Raw genomic sequence first — 25,043 nt, forward strand, 5'->3', positions numbered from 1 at the left:
GCGGTGCCACGCCCATTTTAAATTTTTTTTTAAATTTTTATAAGAGTATCAATATCAGTCCACACGTCAAATTTCAACATTCTAGGTGTATTATTTATCAGGTTTTTTGTGTTTTCCAAAATGTTATATATATAAAAAGTGGGCGTAGCTATCATCCGATTTCGCTCATTTTCAATACCAATCTATTCTGGGTCCAGGTAAGCTCGTGTACCAAATTTTGTGAAGATATCTCAATATTTGCTCAAGTTGTCGTGTTAACGGACAGACGGACGGACGGACGGACATGGCTCAATCACATTTTTTTTCGATACTGATGATTTTGGTATATGGAAGTCTATATCTATCTCGATTCCTTTATACCTGTACAACCAACCGTTATCCAATCAAAGTTAATATACTCTGTGTGCAAAGCACGCTGAGTATAAAAATGTCCGTTGAAAGCATTGCGAACGTACAGAATTAGAACTAGTATTGTCTTTAAATGCCATAGTTCGGCGCTAGTTCGGAAATAGTGCGATTCACAGCAGTGATTGTTTAGGTAATTAAATTGCTCATCATTTGATTACTTAGGTGAAAAATTCTAAAAGCTTGCTAATTATACAGATAATTACAATTACAATAGAGATGATCCGTATTATTTACATTGCGCTAGGTATACATGTATGTAAAAAATATGAAAATAAACGCCTTTTGTACCCGTTTAAACAATGACTAACCAATTGGCAAAGTGTGTGCGTAGAAAGGGGTGGTAAAGCATTTTTCATGTGACAGAGTTAGCTCATATTAACACAGACTCTGTATTATAGAGATAATTGCGCAACTAGAATATTTTACGGTGGGTATTAAATGTTAATATATCTTTTCAAATATATAGCTAATTACGCAAAGCCGGTAATTGAGAGAAAAAATTTAAAATGAATCATAATGTTCTGGTTTGCTTTTATCTATCTGAGAATGAAAAGAGAATTTTTGACTAATGGTTTGAATACGTAAAGCCTAGACACTTATGTACATTGAGAATGTTGTAAAAAAGTTTGGAAAAATAATTTTGCTCCTTCGTCGATAATTTTGATATTTAATTTTCCAAACTGGGAAATAAACCTGAATCTATCCCGTGGCAACAGTACCGCCGAGAGTCGAGCCGGGCCCCTTGGACAGTTCGCGTTTACGGGCCCCCCTAAACAATAAACTCGATCCAGTAAAAAAAAAAATAATATAACCTACATAAATTTTTCAATTCACATTGTCTGTTTTATTCATATAAAATAAGATTTACTGGAGCCTTACATAAATGAAATGATAGATTTCATTGTTTGATTTGCTTACATTAACTTTTTCTAAATATGTACATTTTAAGAGCTTGAGTCAGCCAAGGAAAAATTCCGTGCTTTTTGGTATGCGAATATGGAAATGACCGATTCAAAACTAAAGCTGCTGACATTGGTGCGTTATCGGTAACTGTATCGGTAACCTTATAACAGCTGATTCGACCAACGTTATGGAAATCAATGTAATCGATTATTGGTACCGTATCGTAACGCTAAGGTCGTAACCAACCAATTGGTTTTTGGTTTTTCGCCGTATCCATAACCTAAAAATATTTGATTTGGTGAATTTCATAACTTTCTGCAGATTTTATTCATTGTTTTGGATGCGCTTTGACTAGGAGACTTATTTTTTGTGGAATATGTTTGTAATTTTTTGCGTTTTCTTAATTTTTATGAAATTTTCACGATTTTTAGGTTAAGACACCATTAATTGATAACAAACGATACATTGTTATCAATTAATGGGTTACGTTAGAGATACGACTACAGCGATACGACAAACGGCACCAATGACTCCGCTTTAATGCTGCGAGCAACGTAAACAATTTTTCACCCGAGTCAATAGACTAAAAGAATGCTCCCCTTCAGCCACACTGACTTACGCCAAAGATTATCGAAAATAAAGATGTTGCAGGGACGAAAAATCGTGTGAAGCAAGCTTCACAAAATTCTAGAAGGTCACATTCACCACTCACCACAGCAGAATTTGTTCAACTACCACTGTCTGTATTTGTTATTTAACAATTATTTGTACACTTTTTATTCTGCTAATGTGTTCAGAATTTTAACTTTTACTCTCTAAAACTCCAATCAGTGTATTTCTGTGCTTAAATTATGTTAAAAATTGTGTTAAAGTTTTTGGTGTGGTGAAAGTGACCTACTAGAATTTTGTTACGCTCCGCTGCTTTCCACCGAAGTTTGCGCCTGCAACATCTTTATTTTCGATAACTTTGCTTACGCTAAAATTAAATTTATGGAGCGTTTGCTGTGCCTTTTTTTCTTCGGTTTCTTTGCGCTTTTTCTCAGCTCGTTTCGCTGCTCCCGATAAATGTTTATAATCCATTAGATATAGTTTATTCAAAACAAGTGTTTGGTTAAATAAATAAAAAAAAACGCACAGAATATTGTATGATTATGTATTTCACATGCGAAGCTTGGTATTGTGTTTTCACGTGAAAAAATATTGCAAATTGCATAGAAACTATTTAAAATCACATTTTCAATATTTAGAATGAAAATTGTATTCCTGGCATCGTTTCCATCATACTGAGTTCTTTTTACTCCTTTTTTCAACACGTAGTATCCTTGGCAATATTTTTCGCCAACAAAACTGACACATGCACAAATATATCGCCCATTTACTTCAACAGTAACACTTTCCAAAACACACAAGTTTTCAAGAGAACCATTTTAAGATTTCAACAGACACATTGTTTCGAGACAGTACTTATTGTAATTTGTGGGTAGTAGGATTATGCCCCGGCCATAAACACACTCTGTGTCCATAAACGAAACTATACAAATATGAGTATAACTAAAAATTAGAAAAAAATTTCACTTTGAACCTTTTGCTTCTAAACCCTTCATATATTGGGCGCGTAAAGCTAGAAATTAATTTTTATCTCAAGCCCCCAATTTTCCACGAATAATCAAGAGTTGTTTACACAATAGATATGATGTTTTTTTTTTTTGTACTTAACTGTAAAATAGTGATTTTTGGAGTTTTGACACTCTCGAAGTAAATGAGTGATGCATTAATTTTTTCATTTCATTTATTTAATAGATTCTTCCCTTTAAATTTTATAAACCAGTGCTTTGTGTATGTCTTCAGAAGGCCCGTGAAGAATTAAAAGCGAAATTACATTCACAAATTAAAAAATTTACCAATAATTGCGCTACTGACAAAAGAATTACGAAGCTTACAACAATTAACGCGAAACTGACCTATGTAAGCTTATCCACGGGATACTCATATGTTTGCACAAATTTGCGCTTCGCAAAACAAGTCAAGTGTACTAATTTTTTCAAATTAAGCTCTAGTTTATTATCAGCCTATATTTACAGATGTCGATGGCTTTTACAAAAATCAATACGACCAAACCGATAGGGGCATAGTTATAGTCGAAATAAAGTGTGATTTTAAGTTAGTTGAAGCATTTTTGACAGATAGCGCTTATAAATTTTGTGTCAAAAACTTTTATCTAACTTAAAATCACATTTTATTTCGACTATGACTATACCCCATAATATTTGATTTGATGCTTATGATTTTAGTTTAGTGATTTTTAATTATAAACCATTTTTTGTAGCAACAAAATATGTATGTATCTATGAAATCCTAGTTAGAGTCCTGTGAATACTGATTTGCCTTGCGGGCTCCCAAAAACCTTCCGGGCTCCAGGGCAATTGCCCTGGCTGCCCCCCTCTCTCCTCGGCCCTGTATGGCAACAAAGAATTGACACGCGTCTTTGGATATTAATTAAATTCCTTGACTAAAGTTTATATTTTGAGATTTAAGTTCTAATTTGTACTGCACAAGGATGGTTCCTATAAATCAAATACCCGATTTTTTCTATTTCCATCACTTAAAAAGGTAATTAAAAATGTCAATAATTTCATACGTAAGTTTTAATTTCCATTGGATACGGCTAAGGGTGATGGGTGAAAAATTAAGATTTTTTCAATGGAAACCAAAAAAAAAAAAAAAAACTAAAGAATATTGTTTTGTTATATGTATGTACATAAATATTATATTTACATGAATTTTTTTTTTTTGTCGGAGCCCGCATATGGAAGCAGAGGAAGAGGGCGGCCTCCACTCCGCTGGAAGGATCAAGTGGAAAACGATTTTAACTCACTTGTTGTGACCAATTGGCGCCAGTTGGCAGAGCGAAGCTACTGGCGCACCTTGTTGGACGGCCAAAACCGTTTAAACGGCTAAGCGCCAGTTAAGTAGGTAAGTAAGCATCTAAATTCGTACCCTTAATGAACTCAATTTGCCTTATTATTTTACAAATTCCTTATTGTGTCATTATTCCTTTATTGAATGCCTAATGGAGGGAAAAATAAAATATTTTCAATAACACTGGTTTACAGCCAAAATGCACCAGAGACGCCTTTACGAAATTCCTATGTAAAATCACCCCCTGATTCCGAAAATCAAGGTTATTTTTAATTCTATGGTAATGTTTTTGAGATATTAATAACCGTGTTTTGAAAAAAAAAAAAAAAATGGTCCACTTAAACATATATATCACAAGAACGAATTGAGCAGTTGCTAAACGGTTTGAAGCTTTTAAAAGGTAATAAAATTTGCTATAAACTGTGTATACAATACTTTTTGCTAGGCCCTGCAGATTTAAAGATAACGAACACTCATTACGGATTTGCGAGGAAGGATCTCGAAAACTTTTTATTTTTTTGCAGATTTTTTTTCTCTAAGCTCTGTTTTATTACAAAAAAAAATAAGTTTTCATTCAACAAAATCGATGAACTAATACAAAAGTTATAAGCATTCAAGTAAACATATCCATTTAATACTTAAGTACCCTACTGGTACATATGTGTTAGTATTCAAACCGTTTTGGAATTGCTCAATTCGTTCTTGAGATATATATGTTTAAGTGGACCCAATGTATTTTTTTCAAAAAACGGTTATTCGTAAATATTTCAAAAACGTTAACATAGAATTAAAAATAACTTTGATTTTCGGAATCAGGGGGTGATTTTACATAGGAATTTCGTAATGGCGTCTCTGATGCAGAAAAAAGTTGGAATTTGTGATCCAGTGTAACTTACGAAAAATAGAAAAACACCAAAAAATTCAAAATTTTATTTTCGATGCATTTGCACTAATAGATGATATGGCTTTTTCACAAATAGGCACATATATATTTGGTAAGGTGCAATATCTATGAGTAGTTGGGCATGCATTTTATTTGGATTGTCTTTATAGTTGAGGAGGAAATGGCTAGTAGTCAATTTTACTATTTTCTTTGTAACAGCGCAATATGTCCGCTTAATGAAGCAAGTGGCCCTGTGTGAAAGCGAAAACCTGGATTAGTTCACCAAAGTTGTTTTTATGTCTCTTTGTACCTGATTTTCGATTCATTGGAAAACGGCTTGGAAAACATTTCATCAATTTCCTCATCGGTATAGAATTTTAACGAGCTTGATATAAAAAAAATAAAAAAATATAAATAAAAATAATCAACCGCAAATTTCTTGAACTATATTACATGTCTTATGCTGACTACGAATGGCATCTGCAAGACAGACGAGTTCTCACTGAGTAGCTTCTTATGGCAGAAATACATTTGGGGTCCTTGCCAAACCACTTCCGATTGGTGAACTGGCTTTTAAAAATGTTTCTCTTATTGCAGAAAACTCGTTTCTACTGGTTTTTATGCTGCTTTTCCCGGCCTTAAACCCAGAACATTCGCTTTGGTAAACGAACAGGCTTGGAAAATGTAAATTTTTATGCAGACGATGCAAGGCTTGACACTTCTTAGAAAATTGACAAAGGTGGTTATAAAGCGAAAAGTGATTGTGTTCTAAAAGATGTCGAGCAGATGATTACTTAAGGATCCAAACTGTGCATAATATGCAATGGTTTGAGCTTGCACAATTAGGTTCTAAAATTTAAGAATTTCTGTCACCTTTTCTTTATTTCGTGATATATAAAAAGCGTAAATCGAAAGACTAATGCGAATAATGTTGTTGCTCTAGACCCAGCAGAACCTAGCTTCGCGCAGATTGTCATTGTTGTTGCTCTTCTTCATTGCTCTAATTTCAATTCTGTTAAGTTCATAATTTCCATAATATATGTACATATCAAAGTTGGCGATAAGCTGGAAAAGAACAGTAATGCTGTGATCTATAACTCATGGAATGTGTTTCTTATAGCTTAGGTTGAAATGTCCAGTTCGTTAGGACCTCACATATACTTAATGTGCGCATAGCGTCAATATAAGTTAGGGTGTCTCTTTTACTTTTCCAAAAATCTCTAATTGAGGATTGTAAATTAACTGGCGTACATTATTCCATTTTCCAAAAAGTTGCTTAACTTATCATAGCAAAGCAAAGTGCCAGAACATTTACTGTTAACAAAGCACGGTTATTCGCGGTACCGTTTAACTTCACACGGTATTTCTTGTTAAGTTCGAATATTCATTATTGAAAGGGCCAAATATAAATTTCCTTCTTACTTATGAATTAAAAAAAACCCTGAGATAGAGATGTTTTTGTTGTACAGAGACTAACATCTTTATTATTATTATTACTGTTAACAAAAATATTAAAAATGAGAGAAACCAACGCAAGAAAAAATATAACATTTAAACGCTTGAACAAACTCATAACTTGTTTCCTATGCCAAGCCCTTAGTAGGCATTTACGGTTACGTACGTACAAGTATATGTATGTATAAGTATGTGTACATGAATTTATTCAACCTTGTACAGTGTCAATCACATAACATTGCACTTTGATGCAATATCAGCTCTTTAATTTTAGCATTTATGTATTTTCGACACTGCAAATTGCTGTGTTTTTCCGCTTTAGGCCCATTACTATTCTACCATTTATATATGGGGTATTCCATCCCATTTCGACCAATTTTGAACCCGACCCCTTTAGAATTGGCTGAAAGTATTTCTTCTTTTTCTAGCTTACGAAAGACGTTTTTCAGAAGTTTTTCAAATTGTTTCATCCAACTCAAAAAAAGTTATGAATTTAAAAAAACACCGCTTTTGTTTTCAAAATGCTATAATTTTTCAAAAATTGACCGTTTGGGATCTTTTTTTTTTTAATTTTTTTTTTAAATGTACTTTTCGGAAAAAATTCAAAAAAATTATTAGTTTTTTTTTTTTTTTAATTTTTCAGTTTTTCGAGATTTTTCGAATTTCGCCCTTTTTTTTCTCATAAAAAACTTCAATCAATTCTGCAATCATCCCCACTAATCCCGGAGGGGGCCGAGAATTTTTTTTTTACTTAATTGAAAAAAAAAAACTTTAAAATTCTTTTTTGTATTTTTTCCGAAAAGTACATTTAAAAACATATTTAAAAAAAAAAATATCCCAAGCGTTAAATTTTTGAAAAAGTTATAGCATTTTGAAAAAAAAACCGTTTTTTTCAAAATATTTAAAACTTATTTTGAGTTGGAAAACGGTGTTTTTTTCAAAATGCTATAAATTTTTCAAAAATTGACCGTTTGGGATCTTTCTTTTTTTTAAATTTGTTTTTAAATGTACTTTTCGGAAAAAATACAAAAAAATGTTTAAAGTTTTTTTTTTTAATTAAATAAAAAAAAAATAATAAAAATAATCGGCCCACTCCGGGATTAGTGGGGATGATTGCAGAATTGATTGAAGTTTTTTATGAGAAAATCTCGAAAAACTGAAAAATTACAAAAAAAAAAAACTTTAATAATTTTTTTGAATTTTTTCCGAAAAGTACATTTAAAAACAAATTTTGAGAAAAAAAAGATCCCAAACGGTCAATGTTTGAAAAAGTTATAGCATTTTGAAAACAAAAGCGGTGTTTTTTTAAATTCATAACTTTTTTTGAGTTGGATGAAACAATTTGAAAAACTTCTGAAAAACGTCTTTCGTAAGCTAGAAAAAGAAGAAATACTTTCAGCCAATTCTAAAGGGGTCGGGTTCAAAATTGATCGAAATGGGATGGAATACCCCATATATGTAAATATGTACAGCAGCGAATAGAAGAATAGCAGTAGAAAAATTGTATCAAATTTCTTAAAATAAATTATTTTTTTCAATAATTTATGATAAGATTTCTATGAGTTTTGTGACTCAAATTATACAAAGAAATCTCAAAAAAAAAAAAAAAACTACGAAAAAATTTGAAAATTCGAGAAAATTTTACAACAATTTCGAACTTTTTGTTAAGAGTTTTCTGAATTTTTTTGATTATGATTTCGCCCTTTGTTGGACTTAATTTGATTGCGCTAAAAAATTGCATACTCAAAAAAATTCACAAAATAAAAAAAAAAAAAAGTTCAAAGCTTTCGTGAAACTTTCCCGAATATTCGAATTTTTCGGACTTGATTTGCCTAGTTTTAGTTACAAAATACATGAAAGCTTTTGTTTTAAATAAAGAATAGAAAAGCTCAATTGACAAAATTTTATGAAAATTGCCACTTTTATTTTCGTGGTCACTGCTGTACATGCAATTTTGTATACAAATTGTTACTTTATGTTGTTTTACTTTAATTTATTTAGTTACTATTTTCATAAACTGCATAACCAGCTGAGAGTAGTGAGAAACACGAAAGCATTGGTGTACAAAAAAAAAAAAAAAAAAAAAACCGCATATCATACTCAAATCCATACACAAACACATATACATGTGCAGATATCGAGGGGAATTTTAGTAGCTGACGAAAAGTAGCAATTTCGTCTTCTGGATAACGAAAACTAATACCGAAACTGAGGGAGTATTAATATATAGAGAATTTCATTAACATAATCCAACCTGTTTAAGAGATATAAACCAATATATGGACCTACTTAACCAAAAGTTACTTCTCGAAAAGAGAACTTAAAGGCAGTTGATAATGCGGGTTGTTTAAGGGTGTGTTTATATCTACCCACCAGTTTCGAAGTTATCACCCAAATATGAGCCAAAATTAAATCTGAAATGGGTTAACTTAATATACATTGTGTGTATAGAAGAAATTTTAATGACGAGCAGATATGACAGAGCAACGAATAAAGGCTCAAAAGCATTGGCTAAGTCATGAACACACGCGTACGTTGGGTACCCCACTGGGGTGGTAGAGATAGGTGGAGGGGATATTTGATCTCGCTTGGTGCTCCGAGTTTGGGACATTTGTCTCCAAATAGGATAAATGGCGTGATGGAAGCCAAAAAACAACTTAAAGCCCTAGATCCTAGAAAAACAAAAGTAAACTGCTACCTTTTGTTATATGTGAACTAAAATGAAATTATTTTAACTTTGGGCACGGGATAACTACAACTGACCCAAATAGATTTCAGGAGAGGTTATTCGAGGATATCGTGTTCTAGAAAATACGCACAGAAAAATTTGATAAAGACGTATATAATCATAAGCTTAATTATTGAAATAAACGCAGCGAGTCGACAAGACCTCCGTTAAATTAGGTCAAGGGGCATTGCAACATATGCGGACATGAAACGACTGATTAGCAAGTGCGGGTTTTGGGTCTTATAAAAGTTGTATCTCTTACTTTTTTCTTAATGATACTGTGACTAAGTGGGTGAAAAAGATTGCAGTCCTGTATAGAAGTCTGTGCCCTCTTATTACAAAGAAAAAAGAAGAGATATTCATTCATTATTAAGATGGATAGCAGAGATACATGGAGATTGACTTCGGTATTCACCAAGCATTCAACTTTTGGGGCATAGCGATATGATGAGAACTGAAATGCAAATCCACATTGTTTCAAATCCAGGCTCCTTATATATGTACGTAATTTTTTCGGGTTAACAAAAAAAAAAAAACGGTGGATATAGGAAATCAGTTGAAGTGAACACCAAAACTAACCTACGAAGATTTATGTTTGATGTGATTACAGCAGCGATTAGTTCATGACCTTCAGAGGCTTTAAACATAATATGCAATGTGATACCGATCAATCGCTTTATGAAGGGAATTTCATCTGGAAAAGGCTTACATAAGAGCACTGATAATATGAGAAGTTTTTATTGATAATATGAGAAGTTTACTCAGAAATTTGACATCTTATTTTTCGTGGAAGGGTATGAAATGGCTTGTGGAAGGAAATCAGGAGTCTTAAAGATACGGCTTTCCACGTCCCCATCATAGGCGCCTTTCGACCTCAACGAGTGTATTTTAATACGAAATTTTTGACAATTGGGGTACATAGGGAATTGATAAAGACACAGAGCACCTCATGTCGCAAATAAAAAATCCCCAGTTTATAAATTTTTTACGGAATTTTTAAAGACAATTCGGTTTCATAAATTCGATTTGCTATAGCAAAGCGACTATTGCCTTAATCGAAGGAGAGCTGTTCGCATACCGTTAACTGATTAGTAAGCATGCTAATGATTTCATGTCGTATAATCGGTTAAACGATTTATCGAATAATTTTTCGAGCCACATGTTTCAACCATTTATAAATTTTTTTATTTAATTATACATGCGTATACATTTTATTATACTTTTTATATTTAAAATAAAAATTAAATCGAAAATGTAAATTCGTGGTCCACTAAATTTTGTTTGGTATAAGATTACTTAAAAATAAAGTTTATTATTTAGAAAAAAATTAGTTCATGCTTTACATGAATAGAAAAAATATTATAAAAATTTAAGATAATGAAATCATTTCAAAATCGCACTTTCTTAAATTGGAATTTAATACAAAAATAAATTGACAAAAAATTTTTTTATTTGAAAATTTTTTTAAAAATTTTTTAAAAATTTTTGAATTCTCAAAAGTTTTGTACAAAATTCGGAACGTAGATTTTTACTGTTTGGAAATAAGATTATGATATATTAATTTTTTAAATTAAAACGAAACATATATATATAAAATGTATATATATATATAAATGTATATATAAGTCTGAAAACATTTCAATTCTTTGCGTGTTACATATTTATGAAATGCGATATATACTGGCTCAAGAATGAATAGACGAAAAATGCGAAAATGTAGAAAGCTTATAATTTGACATGCAAACTCTACTACATGATATGAACTCTAAATTATTATGCACAAACTAAAAAATTTCAATGGAAGCATGAAGTAAAATGTTTTTTGGTGATTTTGTTTTTGCAATAAATTCGTAAAAAATAGAAAATTTCAAACACGTACAATTTTAGCGTTACACGCTTTGGCGTAGCCGTTCTTTAAACAATATTTGGTAATGATTACCAAATTCGAACAAATAACTGCAATATATCCTCTCAGCAACAGGTGTGTACGTGTTGAGTTGTTTTTTATTGTAATTGTTACTTGCAAAACTTTTTTTTATTTTTTGTTTTGCTAACTTTCAACACACTTTAATAAATTTTGTTGTTGTTAATTTTTGTATAGTTTTGTGATTTTGTATTTATATCTTTTGTTTCTATTGTGTTTAGATTTTGCGTATTTTGTAAGCGAGCAAATTTTTGTTTAGTGAGAACTTCAAAAACGACTCTATAAAGCGACGACGACAACGGCAAAGGCGCGTCTTAATTCCGTGTCTTAGCAGTTGGACTTGCAATTGATTACTAACGTATTTTTATCACACGCCAATGGAATAAAGCTCAAAACGCTATACGATGAACAAGCGAGTGGCGGCACCATTTTTGACAGCTCATGGAAAAGGTGTTGAGACCGGCGCAGTCGAATGGAGGGTTGGCAAATATTGTTGACAAGGCAAATGCTTTGAGCCAACTTAGCATTCAGGCAACCCCTTGACGGCGCTCTGTGCTGAGCTGTGTGGATACAGAATATGTTTAAGATAAGCTCAACAAAAGATTTGAGCAAAGACAAAGTACAAGGAGAGTAAGCGCAAATTGAGGTAATCAAGGCTTGATTATGGATTGTAGTATTTCCGCTGGTATGATATTACCAATACGCGCATGCATCAGCGGTTGATCAAGTTTTGCTAGCTGTTAGAGTGAAACGTTAAAGAGTGCTCACACTTTGATTGTGGACAAAGCTAATTGCACTTAAAATCTTGAGTTAAACACGCACCACTTTTTAAGCTAAGAGTAAAAATACAGTTGTGTGAATTAAGCGCACAAGTTTTTTTGCGTGTTAATCAAAGTCTAAACAGTTAAGAGATTTGTTATTTTTTTAAACGCAAAAAAGAAGTGTTGGTGCACACATACAAAGTATTTGAGTTTTTGAGGTGTGGACAATCACAGCGCGCTCGTAGCCTTCATGTAATTCACTCGTATTGAAAACGAAAGTGAGTTGATTTAAATCCAGTTTTATCAGCTGCTTAACTTTGTTTTTTTTTTTTTAAATTAAATTACTGCTGTTGCATGTTTAAAAAATATTTGTTTCTTTTCGTTATTACACTCTATAGTGTTGTTTTTCGTTTTTTTTTATACTTTTGAAAATATACATACAGCGCTATATACCCACACTTGTAAACCAGCAATAAAACGGCCCAAAGTAAAAGGTATTCAACTTTTGTTTTTGTTTATTTTAGTTTTTAGAGGTTTTTCGTTTCGCCTTCCTACTTATTTTTATTGATATTACTTTTATTGTTTAGTTTCTTCGATTTTATTTTCGTGAAACTACTCTTGATTGGTTTTGCTAAATTTGGTTTGTATTATCCATTGAACGGAGCAAATTTTCAATTGGAATATAAAAAATAAGAAGCCCGCTGTGGGACTCTACACTGAAGTTTCTTAAAAAAAAAAAAATTAAAAAAAAAATTAAAATTGGGATCTCAATATTCGCATTGATTTTTGACAAAATTTTTTTCGATGGGTGTTTCAGATAAAGGCGCATAGCGAAAGAAAAAGCCGCCATAAATTAATATGAATTTCGAAATCCTCGGACTTCAGCCTTAGCTTTCCACACACCGGGCGACTCCCTACGGAATCCTTGACGGTAGCACATTGAGTGCAGTTAGAGTTCCGCACTGACTTTGAGGCTGTCGATGCTTGTTCTTCTGAAAAAAAGGTGTGGGTACCAAGTACTCCTGAAGTACGATGTGTAAACATACAAGTGTACGTCTATGAAACTAATAATGTTTTTAAGCTCACCCACGAGTTGAAGTTAAACCACAGCAGAAGCAATTTTTCAGAAATAAATAGTAAGAAACAATACCGAAAAGTTATTGCTTTATTATCGGCTTATTATCGAAAGCGAATTATTATCTCCGAGTCTTCGACTTCTTATTGGTTTTTCACCTACTTAGTATGTCCGCATTACATATGAGAGATCCATTTTGTGGTTTAGTTTTAACGGTTTATCCTTCATAACAAATCGATAGGTCGCCGATAACAAAGTGGTAGCACTACGTTAAAAATTAATCACCTTTGGATGTCAAAGCTATAACTTTTTTAATAACAAGTCGGAAGTTTTTCGATAACACATCTTTTACTTTTCGATAAAAAATCGATAGCACGCCAATAACACACTCATTTTTCGATAGCAAATCAACAATTTTTAAAGATTATCGATATTTTTGCTATAAGGAGTCGATAACTTTTCGATAAATAATATATGGTTCTTTGATAATAAATCGATAGCTTTCCGATAACATTCGATAAATCCTTGATGGCAAATAGATAACTTTTGTACAGTAATTCAATAACAAATGTAAAACTCGCCTACACCTCGTCGATAGTGCGACTTTAACAAATCAATAACTCATTGATAACAAACCGTTCAAGCATAAACAATGGAGCAAAGGCTGTACGGTTTCGGTTACGGCCTGATTTGAGTTTCGGATTTGATTTCGGGTTCGTATCCGGTCTGGTTCCAGAGCTGGGCTCGATTTATTTTCATTCCTTGCTGTCTGATTTCGCTCATATCAATTCCACCACGTATATTGTTCCCACATAACGCTACAGAGTAGTGATAACACTTACGCTTACATTCTTAATTACTCCATTCAGCATTCTACGCCTACGCTTACACATTCGGTAGTACTCCATCCCCCACTGCGCCTGCATTAACATTCTACATATATACCACCTCTAACATACTACTTAAAAATACTATGTTAACACATACGCTTACGCTTATACCTCACGCTTACATTCAGAATTCGCCCAACCGTGAGCAAAGATGTCAACTAATCCATAACACGTTTACTAAATAATCGGGTGTGCTCTGATGGTACTTTATTGTTTGTGTTACATAAAAAATTTGTACAAAGCTTGTAAAGTAAGATTCCATTAGTAGTCTCCGATTATCAAACTGTGTAGAGAAGGGTAGTGGTTATGTATACTATAAGGCCATCTATTACAAAATTATAGGCCATTAAATTAACTACACATCTTGGCTGCAATTTTTTTCCATGGGTCCAACCGTTTCTGCGATAAGACCAGTAATCTGCAACGTATAAATTTTGAAAAATGGGAGTGATACCGCCCATTTATAGAGTTTACGGTTTCAGCAGAGTACTGCAGTAACTGTTTACTCTATGCAAAGTTTTTCCGCTATTCACTCAGCTCCTTGGTGGTGGTGTAATTTGACAGCCAAAATTTCCGTATTTTTATGTTTCCTTACTAAGCGGGTGAGCAGGCAAGACTTGCTTGTATGCATCAACGTTAAACTTGAAAAATGCTTTATCTGCAAAATATATTATGGAGGACCAACTGCTGCAATGCAATTCCTAATTTAGTATACGCGCTATTGTTGATCACTTTTTTCATTTGTTAGTATTAACTTTTGTTTTGATAATTTTTTTTTATTTTTTATGTTCATTTGATGTTTGTAGCGCTTAATGGCAGCTGTTGCAAGTTCACTTAATTAATGTTGCACGGACCATTTCAATGGGGTTTCGTTAAATTTTTAAGTGCTTTCTTCTTGTAACCAGTTCCATTATTTTTGTTGTATAGTTTTATATACTCGTACAACACTGCTAAAATGCTAGTCACTTATTTTTACGCTAAACTTTAATCAGTTTTGCGAAATTAAGTTAGGCCCAAGAGCTCTATAATATTAAATTTATACAAATTTTTTCCGCATTAAGGATTTGATTATATAGATTTCTAAATATGATTTTTCTGAACATATACATATATGCCGCCGCCGTGTGGTGGCCGTATGCTCCGCCTACCACACCAAATCTTGAGTTCAAGCCCCGGGCAAAGTAATAACGAAAGTTTGGAACGAAGTTTTTTCAATTATAAATAAGTTTTTCTAAGCGCGGTCGCCCCTCGGCAGTGATTTGGCAAACACTCCGAGTGTATATCTGCCATGAAAAGCTTCTCATTGAAAACTTATCTGCCATGCAGATGCCGTTCGGAGTCGGCATAAAATAAGTAGGTCCCATCCTGCCAATTTGTAGGAACAATTAAAAAGGATCACGACGCAAATTGGAAGAGAAGCTCGGCTTAAAATCTTTTCGGAGGCTATCGGGCCTTCGCATTTTTAAACGGTTTTATTTAGCTTAACTTGACAGGCCGGCCGGAACGAATTTTGTAAATAAAATTTAAGTAACTTCCCGATAATCTACAAGCTTTCAACTTGGAATATAGTTCAGAACCCGATGACAATGCAATAACATGAAAAAAAAAACTCTGATAGGTGGCGCATGGATCGAAATATTTCAAAAATTTGTGGTCCGATTTGGCTCATATTTGGAACACATATTAAATACGGGAAAAGAAATCGCTTTGTGAAAAAAACTGCCGCTAGGTGGCGCAAGGATTGTGGTCCGATTTGGCTCATATTTGGAACATATATTACACATAGAAATAGAAATCGCTTTATGAAAAAAAAAAAATTCCGCTAGATGCGGCAAGGATCGAGATATTAAAAATACTTGTAGTTGTGGTCCCATTTGGCTGATATTTGGAACAAATACGTCCTAGATTGATGAGGAGTGTGATGACTAGTACCTAGGACCTACGTAATTATTTTATAGCTTTTGGTATTATTATTACTTAATGTAAGTATTGTTTTCAATAAAATCGTTTAATTTAAACATTTTTTTTAAATTATTTTATTATACATATGCATTAACCTGGGTCAATTTGTATGGACGAAAGTTAACCGATATCGCGCCATCGATTTTTCGATAGGATTTGGGCTCAGGAAAAAAAGTTCCACTACACATACCCAAACAAATAATTTTCGAGCCTGCCAAAAAAAAAAAAAAAAAAATGGCGAAAGGGTCAATTTTTCGACCAAAGCACTCCCCAAAACCCAAAAAATATTTTGCTTTTCAAAAAAAACTGTTGTAAAAACGTTGGCGATAACAATTTTCTGCAAAAAAAAAAATATATATATATATATTTTTGGGGCTTGGGGAGTATTTTGGTCGACATATTTACCCTTTCGCTATTTTTTTTTTCGCAGGCTCGAAAATTATTTTTTTGGGTATGTGTAGTGGAACTTTTTTTCCTGAGCTCAAATCCTATCGAAAAATCGATGGCGCGATATCGATTAATAAATCGATCCAGTCTAATATACATACATAGCTGGGTATGTTTGCTTGAATTTAGGTAAGTTCGCACAAGTTTATGATAGTCGCGTTTCAACAATTTTACAACAAAGAAACCACAGAATTGAACGTGTCACAGCATTTAATTGTTAGATCTATAAAAATTTTGCCATTTAATGCTATTTCGTTTGAGCATGGAAAATTTTCTTGTGCGAAAAAAAAACTGTTTTTATTATATGCAACATTTGTCTCTTTATTAAGCAGCTGTGTAGGTTTGTGTTTCACAATATCAACATCTATAAAACCATGCTTTAGTTACCGTTACGTACACATGTATATAACGATTTGTATGTAATATTAGGAAAACAATTGAAAGGGGATATGCGTGTATCTTTGAAATTTATCATAATATGTAGGTTAGAGTGGTCCTCATAATTCAAATAAACGATTTTTCCAGTCCCACCCCTTCAGCGGATTGCCCCGTGATTAAAGTTCAGATTTTAGTATATTGAGTCTTCAAAGGGCAATCTGAGCTTGGATTCCTCTATCGCCAACTATATTATTATCGAATTTGAGTATTGAAAATTAGGAATTCAATTTTAGTTTCTTGAATGTCCAAAACTCCTTAAACTTAACCAATGGGGACTGAAATATATATGTAATATTTCTGGCCTAAGTTCCACTGTCTGAAAGCGTCAGACAGAAAAAAATCGTTTATTCGGTTTTTAAGAACCACTCTAATGTAGATACTTTTAATTAACCTATTTTATAGAGTTTCCTTTATTGAAGCAGCTTTAGTTCGATAACATTATTACAGCAGTTTATGCATTGACAACATTGTAATTACAAAATTGGAAAATCGGGTCATTTTGAGATACCCTCGAAACGCTGACTTAGGATCTCTTATGTTTTCGGGATAATTTCGGGACTATTTCAGCAGCATTGGAATCATTTCGAGACAGTTTCGGGAATTTTGTCAAGATGGTTTTAGGACTGATTATAGATTGAGCTAAAAAAAAAATCGGTACCAGTTTACAATTAAACTCGGGTCCATATTAAGGATCACTCATTATTTTCGGATTATTCCCCGATTTTACGACTATTATTTTGGATTGTTTTAGATAATTTGCGTCCCGATTCCGAATTGCTTTCGATATCTGTTCAGGCCTATTTCACGATTATTTAAGGACTATTTTCGGAGTGAGTTGGGAACTATATCACGATAATTGAGATACTTCCTTTTTGGAAACGGCGGCACCGTGGTGTTTTAGTAGCGTGCTCTGCCTACCGCATCGAGGATCTTGGGTTAAAGTCCTGGGCAAAGTGACATCAAAATTTCGAAAAAGTTCGGGGTCGCCCATCAGAAGTGATTTGGCAAACACTCCATGTATTTCTGGCATGAAAAGCTTCTCAGTGAAAATTTATCAGCCTTGCACACACCGTTCGGAGTTGGCATAAACATGTAGGTCCCATCCCGCCAATTCGTAGGGAAAATTAAACAACTTGAAAGACATTTACAATTTTTTTTTAATCATTCTGGCTCATTTTGAGCCTTTTTGGATTACTCGAGTATTATTTCGGCATAAGTTTTCGATCATTTCGGAACAATTTAGGTATTATTTTCAGGAAAAAACATTCGGACAATGTCAGCATCATTTTATAATTATGTTAATGAATAAACTCAATACTATGCATAGGTCATTAAGATATTCTTTTTGTTGCCAATATGGGATTATTGCGGAATTATCCGAATCATTTCAGCGTAAACGTAAGTATACGCGTGTAAAAAAACATGGCTAGTATAAATCTACAATTCAACTATATTTTTTAAATTTGTGTATGTAATAATAATAGAATGCTTTGAGTTATTAGTTTGTAATGGCGTGTTATCGATTTGGTATCGAAAATTTATCGGTTTATAATCATTATGTTATTTATTTTTTTCCGACGAGCTGATTTGCTGGAAATAGCAAAAAAAGCCGAAAAAACCGAAAATTATTCGATACTGGTGTGTACCGATAGCATGCTCTTCAAAAAGTTCCGAAATTATACCAAAATTGCCATGTTAATAGCAGAGTATATCCGAAATCACCACGCAGATATATGAACTGATCCGGTACATCATTCGAAAAGGTTTTGAAATTGATATAAATTGTATAAAATTATTCCGAAAAGATCACCAGCTGATTCTTTGAAGGTCCAGACAACATTCTGAAAAGATTTAATACGAATCTCCAAGAAGACCATATAAGGACCAAACCCTTTTGAAAATAGACACAAACGCGTGTAGTAGTGGACTCTTTATTTAACGGAAATATTATAACAAATATTTCTAATCTTGTATGTGTACTTGTGTGTTTACATATTTAACTTCATTTTACATTTTTCTTCCGTATATTTTACATTTTAAATTTGCATAGAAATACGAGCTCTAATGATACGCTCACGGGAGTAGTTAGAAGTAATTTGGAAGAGTAGGGAAGGCTCACATTTTTACTTTCTAAGATCTAATTTAAAATTTGTAGACTATCCAAACACTAAACCTTCATAAGTTTTTAAGGGTAGTCATGAATACGTAAAAATGCAATGCAATAATTCCTGGCGGAAAATCAACAAAACGAAATAAATTTGGATAAAACTCGACACACAGAGAACCAGTAATATGAAATTATTTAATTTAAAAATGGGGGTCACACGGTGCTCCATGATTCTGAGAGTAGTTATATTTTTTCAGATTTTTTAATTGCACCAGTAAATTTTGAAAAATCGTGCCTCACAGACAAATTTTTCTGAACATATCGGTCCTTCTAAAGTAAGTAACATTTCATCCTAACACTGGAAGCTCCATCATTTCTCCTTCGACTACTTTTTCTCAATTTTCCGGAGAGCTTAAGGTAGTTGCTGCATGTTGATGCAACATGTTGCTAAACATTCACTGGAAAGTCTCCGTTATTGTGGGAAGTTCAGTAGTGGAATTCACTAACTTATAGCGATGCGATTTGTCGAGATTTTAATTAACGATTTTGTTGCTTGCCTTGTCGATTGTACTATTCACCAACTTAGTTTTAACGACTCGAAATAGTTGACATTTAAATTTCGTTTAAATAGTAGAAAGGTGGCAGCACAGCTTAACGAAACCTAAAAAATGCGAAAAGTACAAAAGGAATGCCAAAAATAAATAAATTCCGTATTCTAACTGCTTTTAAAAGTCATTATTGTGCAAGTATTTACATATTTTAACAAAAGGTAAGTAAATGCGGTATTAACTTCTTTTTTCTCTCTCTTAATATTGCAGTTATTCTTGTACCCCTTAATTCAGCATGAAGTTGAGAAATAATATCATGAGCCAAGTCTGGGGTTAATCGGTACAGCTTTCGAAACTACGTTGCATTCAAGTGGAATGGGTTATCTACTTCTCTAAGAAGGTGCCTGTCCACTGGCGATGGACTTAGTAATTCTTCATCTTGTAATAAAACGTACGCCAAGTACTCAAATGCCATTTGATTTATAAAGCAGCTTTTCGTGTTTGAAATCATTGTAACGAACTTAGTGCAACTCCGCTTATTTGTAACCTTCTGCTAACGTTCGAATCACTAAACTGTTGAATAAATAACTTCAATATTCAATAATGCAAAATATACTACTTTAACAATAACAATTCTACTTCTCAACAGATAGCGTGCTTAAATAAAACTGATTGCCATGCCTAAACTTTAACTCCTTTTATACTCTGTAATGTCTCGTTCGCATACTTCTAGGCGTTTCTATTTCTAAAATTTACTACTCGTTTACCAGCTATAAATTTCTCAGCTATAACTACAGATGCACGATTATTATAGCTTCTCGCATAGCCCATGCGCCTGTATATGTGAGTGATACTTCCACAGATGATTGCCTATTTTTGGGAGTATCTCAGATATATGCATGTGTTTGTGCGTTGCTCTCCACTGCTTGTATGGACATATGTATAGACATAATAATTGATTTGTTGATGTGCATACAAGTCACTGCTTAGCATTGGCTTAGAGATGATACTATCCCTTAGTGTGACTAATATTCGTCACGGTATTTAATTAAAGTTCCGATTTTCTTTTTTAACTAAAATTGCCAGAAATATTAATTTCGTGATTTTTAACGCAGCCAATTTACTTGCCGTTTATTTAACACAATCGTCGATAAACAAATATCGACACAAAATAGTTACTGAATAACGAAATCGTTATATTTATCGATTCGCAAATAAAGCGATGGCAAATGTGGTTAAAAAATTAGTGAATTCCACTACAGGTGTTAGTACAACATGCGAGGCCTGATGAAAGGAGCAATACTTTCAAGGACACCAAAGATGGAACTTTTCCAAAATTATTGAAACTTGACTAGAGTTCTCTTCTGACCCTGTAACTTTAATTGCAAATAAAAAAATAAAAATTATTAAAATAAAAAAAGTTGAAAATATGTTGAACTAAGTAATTAGTGATATTAGATTACTATCACTCACAATGAGAAAATTGTTTCTAACATACCATGAGGGGATGTGGCAATCAAAGGAACATTTGACATACTGCATCAAATCTAGAATTGTAAATGATTGCATTAACAAAACAGAACATACTTGCTAGCAAATAAGATTTTGTCGACTGTTTGGATGGTGAAGAGCGGCGGCAAGCAGGTATGCTTGTATTGAAAAAAAAAAAAAACATACAGTTAATATGAATTTAATAATGGAACGTAATATATGACAATGAAATAAGATGAACGAGAACGTGCGTACATTGAGCGCAATAAAAAGCCTTGTACTCTATGAGTATAAACAAGGTAAGCGCATAAATAAGATAATGCTTATCGGACGAATAATCGATTTAACCTTTAAGGCGAATGAATATGCCACACAATAGTGGACTGTTGACTGCAGATTGTTATGTTGTCAAATTCTTGATTACCTGTCAAGTAATTAGTGTTGATGTTGTTGCTACTACTGTTGTTATTTGGCATTAGACAACATTGACTTCGTTCAGCACGGCTAAATACACTTAATGGTGACTTTTGTATGCGCATAATTTGTACGAATTATATTAATCTAATTAAGAGCGTCGCCAGTCATAAAAACAAATTCATGTCAGAAAAAATTAGAAATATGAGCGACAAAAGTAAACAAAGAAAATGAACTCCAGACGTTCGAAGATCATTTAATATGTAAGTGGCTTAATATTATCGTAATTTATGCAAAATTTTTAGGTCAAAGGTTTTTTGTTATACCAAAATAATATATGAATTCCAAAAAAATGGCACTTACTGTAGTCGTACTTTAAACCGGAAACGTACATAGAGTATATATCAATTAAAAAGACACAAAAAGCTATGAACTCAATACGTTTACATGATTTCGAGTAGAAAATTGCTAATTGTCCATGTTTATGTTGATGATAATGATTATCACAGGTGCTCGTAAATTGCAAGTGGACGGACGTTCAATGGAGGCTGCGTGATGGACAAAGAACCGATTTTAGATATATGAACTGTACATTTATTTATCATTCGAAGTAAAGCTACATGACGCGCATGCAAAGTTTATGAACAAAGGTGAACTTTATTGGTTGCACATTTTTTTAGTTGTGCACATTGCACTGTGGGATATATTGAAGTTAACTGTCACAAAATTTTATACCTCGCCAACATTGCCTCGCGAGCGCGGCAGTTTACCAGAAAGTATACATCGCCGTTTCATCATCAGTCAAGTTTCGATAAACCATTTGGACCAAATATTAACACGAAAAATATGGAACTATTTCGGTCATTTATTGTACGATTTCTGAAAAATAAATATTATTTCTTTGCTATTTTTACGACTTTTCTCGTAATACATATGGGACTTTCTTTGACTCTGTTGAGGATCTATTCAGAGTAATCGTGAAAAAAAATAATAATAAAATAATCGTAAAAAAATTAGAAAAACGGGCGGTACCACGCCCCCTATTAAGAAGGATTTTAATTTGCATAATTATATGTTATAGAGTTTCTATCCATGAGTAAATTGAGGTGGGGAATTGGAGTCGGAGGGGGAGTAGGAGTGGAAGTGGAAAGCGAACGAGAATGGTAGTGGGAATGAGTCAGGGAGTGGGATCGAGAGAGCGTAGTGGGTTGTGGGATTTAGATGGGGGGGGGGGGGGGGGAGTGATAACGGTAGTGGGAGTGAAATAAGAGTGGGTGTGGGAGTAGGAACGGGAATGGTAATGGGAGTGCAAGTGAATGTGGATGCAATCGAAAGAAAAGATGCTGCCTACAGGGCTATGTTAAAAGCGAGCGCATCAAGAGGAGTGTGTGAACGCTATCGTGAGTTGAAAAGGGAAGCGAGACGCATTTTCAGGAAGAAAAAAGCAGAAGCAGAAAGGCGTGGGTGCGAGGAGCTTGAGCCGCTAGCCACCAGGAATAACGCTCGAAAATTTTACCGAAAAATACGGCAAGAGACGGAAGGTTTTAAGACCGGGGCAAACTCCTGTAGGAACGAAAACGGCGACCTTGTAACTGATGTCCAGAAAGTGCTTAGATTATGGAGGAAACACTTGTCTGCTCTTCTAAATGGAAGCGATTCACCGCGCAGAGATGACGAACCTGCAATCAATGATGATGGAATAAATGTCCCCCCGCCCGATTATGACGAAGTTAGAATAGCAATAACCAGATTGAAAAAAACAAGGCCGTGGGCGCTGATGTATTGCCTGCGGAGCTATTCACGTACGGAGGCGAGGAGTTGGTAAGGCGCATGCAGCAGCTTCTTCCCAAGTGCATGCCCGAAGATTGGATTCTAAGCGTTCTTTGCCCAGTCCACAAGAAGGGGGATACTGCAAAAGACACCAACTATCGTGGAATCAGCCTACTTAGTATCGCATATAAGGTCCTTTCAAGTGTATTGTGCGAAAGATTGAAGCCCACCGTGAACCGGCTGATTGGACCTTATCAGTGCGGCTTAAGACCTTGTAAATCTACCATCGACCAGATTTCCACAATGCACCAAATCTTGGAAAAAGCCCGTGAAAAGAGAATCGACACATCACCTCTTCGACACACACCACCACAACAACAACAACCTCTTCGTCGATTTTAAAGCCGCCTTCGACAGCACGAAAAGGAGCTGCCTATATGCCGCTATATCTGAATTTGGTTTCCCCGCAAAACTTATACGGCTGTGCAAAATGACGTTGAGCAACACCATCAGCTCAGTCAGAATTGGGAAGGACCTCTCCGAGCCGTTCGAAACTAAACGAGGTTTTAGACAGGGTGACCCCCTATCGTGCGATTTCTTTAATTTGATTCTGGATAAAATTATACTAGCTGCAGAACTTAACCGCACTGGAACAATATACTATAACAGCGTGCAATTACTGGCATATGCTGATGGCATTGATATCGTCGGCCTAAACACCCGCGCTGTTAGTTCGTATCGGACCATGACAACAGCAGACGAAGCGGATTTGGGAGTGTTCGAGAGAAAAGTTCTTCGAAAGATTTATGAACTTCTACGCGTTGGCCATGGCAAGTACCGAAGGAGATTTAATGATGAGCTGTACGAGCTCTACGCAGATATCCATATAGTCCAGCGAATTAAAACGCAGCGGCTGCGCTGGCTAGGCCATGTTATGCGAATGAAAGATGATGCTCCGGCCAAGAAAGTGTTTATATCGGAACCCGCCTATGGAAGCAGAGGTAGAGGGCGGCCCCCACTCCGTTGGAAGGACCAGGTGGAAAACGATTTAAACTCCCTTGGTGTGACCAATTGGCGCCGGTTTGCGGAGCGAAGGAGCGACTGGCGCGCCTTGTTGGACGGCCATAACCGTTTAGACGGTTAAGCGCCAATTAAGTAAGTAAGTCAGCAAGTGAATGTGGGCGTGGGAACGGGAATGGGAGTGCGAGTAGAATTGGGAACGCGAATGGGAGTTTGAGTGGGACTGGGCATAGAAATGGTAGTAGGAGTGAGTGGGAGTGGGAACGGGAATGGAAGTAGGTATTGGGATTGGGAACGGGAACATGGATGTGAGTAGGAATGAGATGGAGATAAATATAATAAGTGACGGACAAGAATAAGAAGATAATGGTATATTAAATAGAAAATAATCGTAAAGAGTGAATAGGGTAGGGAGGGTCAGTTTTTGAATGAAGGCAAACCAACTTTTGGGTCCAGCCAGACCCATTGGGACTGTATTTGACTATACGGATATCCGTTTAAATGAAAGATTAAGTTATTTATTGGCCATTTAAGGATCCACTCATGATCATTAGCCATTTCAGCTTTTTATTTTGGGATAGTTTCAGGACTATTTTGGGATGAACTGCGAATTGGTTTCAGGCGCAACTCGGGACTAGCTTCGTATCACCATCATATAATAATAATAATAATATTTTAATCACAAAGGTGGTCAACAACCGAAGCATTGTAAAGACGATTCATATCACAATAATTTGTAACCAAGAGCAATTTATAAAATCCAAAATGAACGAAATTTATAGCGGATTTGTTTCAAAATTAATGTGGCAAATAAAATTTGCTTATACGTTGACTAGAAAAAATTAGCCTTTAGCCTTTTCAAACGATTTATTTCTCTTGCACATATAATTTTATGCAGAA

At 34.2% G+C, this 25,043-nt stretch overlaps 1 protein-coding gene and 1 long non-coding RNA gene across 3 annotated transcripts in view; both read right to left on the minus strand.

The window, feature by feature from the left end:
• The window catches only part of LOC137251371 (uncharacterized), a 116,054-nt gene extending 104,480 nt beyond the window's left edge, over nt 1-11,574 (minus strand). Inside the window, exon 1 of one of the 2 annotated variants that reach the window (XM_067785816.1) lies at nt 11,176-11,574. The gene's annotated coding sequence lies outside the window, so the exon portion shown is untranslated. The remainder of the gene's footprint in view (nt 1-11,175) is intronic. The other variant, XM_067785817.1, reaches the window with a different exon arrangement.
• LOC137249462 (uncharacterized) lies at nt 5,232-6,172 on the minus strand. Its single transcript, XR_010952388.1, has 3 exons — nt 5,567-6,172; nt 5,424-5,498; nt 5,232-5,364 (listed from the first exon to the last, which is right to left on the minus strand). It is a non-coding gene; the product is annotated as an uncharacterized lncRNA (long non-coding RNA).
• Nucleotides 11,575-25,043: the final 13,469 nt, after the last annotated feature.

The sequence above is a fragment of the Eurosta solidaginis genome, chromosome 4, assembly GCF_040869045.1.
Source record: "Eurosta solidaginis isolate ZX-2024a chromosome 4, ASM4086904v1, whole genome shotgun sequence".
Classification (NCBI taxonomy): domain Eukaryota; kingdom Metazoa; phylum Arthropoda; class Insecta; order Diptera; family Tephritidae; genus Eurosta; species Eurosta solidaginis.